Consider the following 1,794-nt stretch of genomic DNA (forward strand, 5'->3'; position numbering starts at 1 on the left):
ATTATAACCCTTACTAAGTAGAATTCTCCTTTCTGTGTTGCCGGAAAAGGGGACCGGAAGTATTTTTGCGCAGAACTTCTTTCTGCGTAGGCGGCCTTCGGCCGCGCTTAGGGATTATAACCCTTACTAAGTAGAATTCTCCTTTCTGTGTTGCCGAAAAGGGGACCGGAAGTACTTTTGCGCAGAACTTCTTTCTGGGTAGGCGGCCTTCGGCCGCGCTTAGGGATTATAACCCTTACTAAGTAGAATTCTCCTTTCTGTATTGCCGGAAAAGAAGGGCGGACGTATTTTTGCGCAGAACTTTTCTCTGCGTAGGCGGCTTTCAGCCGCGCTTAGGGATTAAAACCCTTACTAAGTAGAAGTAAATAATTCATATTAGAAAAAACGAAATTATCCATATGCACACTTTCGTTAGAAAACCGAAATAATGCATATAACAAAAACCGAAATAATGCATGCATGCACAATTTCAGTTCAAAACCGAAATAATGCATATGGCTAAAACCGAAATAAAGCATACATGCACAGTTTCGGATGAAAACCGAAATAATGCATATGTGAAAGACGAACGTATGCATACATGCACAGTTTCGGTTGAAAACCGAAATAATGCATATAACAAAAACCGAAATAATGCATGCATGCACAGTTTCGGTTGAAAACCGAAATAATGCATATGAAAAACCCGAAATAATGCATACATGCACAGTTTCGGTTGAAAACCGAAATAATGCATATGAGAAAATACCGAAATTATGCATATGCATACTTTCGTTTTAAAAGCGAAATAATGCATATGAAAAAAAACGAAGTAATGCATACATGCACAGTTACGGTTTGAAACCGAAATAATGCATATGGTAAAAACCGAAATAAAGCATACATGCACAGTTTCGGTTGAAACCGAAATAATGTCTAAATGCGCAGTTTCCATATGCGCAATTTCGGTGCCCCAAAAAAAAATATTTTTTTCAAAAGTAAACTAGCTCACCTTCGAACGGCAAAGTGGGATATAAAGCCTAGTCATTTGTCTTTGAGTTTGGAGGGGTACTTCGCTAACAAGAGCGACAAAATTATTTTTTGCAGAACTAATTAACGGCAAAAAAAAGGCGTAATTTCTCAGAGCTGCATTTCTGTCAAATTTACAGAAGTTTGTTGAGCAAAATTTGAATTCACAGTCGCTCCAAAATGTCAAATAAGCACAAACGTCAAATCCAAATAGAGTAGCAACATCTCTCCCACCGATATTGATGACGATGCGTCGACCAGGTAGCGCGTGACAACAACAACATCGCTGCAGCGGAAAAGCCGACAGCAAGAGGTGAAATTGCCGAATTGCATTTTGCAAGTCACACGGCAAAACATGTGCAGCAACTGGTAGGTGGTAAGAAAGCGTCAGGTATTTAGGCGTAGTCGCCGCAGTATTTTAGTTAGCAAGTTCAGTTGTAATAACTCGACCGATACAAACGGCTGCTCTTGTGCAAACAAGAGAAATAAAATAACATTAAAACCCAACCAAGGGTTTTAATAATTGCTCTTATGCAAGCAATAGAAATGAAATAGCATTAAAACCCAACCAAGTGTTTTAACAAGTGGCGCCCAACGTGGGGCCACAGTGCTGTTCTTGTGTTATCCTTATAAAGGACACATCCTGTGCGTGGTTCGAATCCACTCGACAATTGCAGGAAAGTTAACCACTGTATAAACAGTGAGCCGCGAACAATTTATTACGCAACAAAACATTTTAATTACAAACACCGTGAACATTTATGAAGTTTTTTAACAATTTGAAAA

This window comes from Rhagoletis zephyria, unplaced genomic scaffold, assembly GCF_001687245.7.
Source record: "Rhagoletis zephyria isolate East Lansing unplaced genomic scaffold, Rhagoletis_zephyria_1.1 Rzeph_scaffold_02473, whole genome shotgun sequence".
NCBI classification, from domain to species: Eukaryota; Metazoa; Arthropoda; class Insecta; order Diptera; family Tephritidae; genus Rhagoletis; species Rhagoletis zephyria.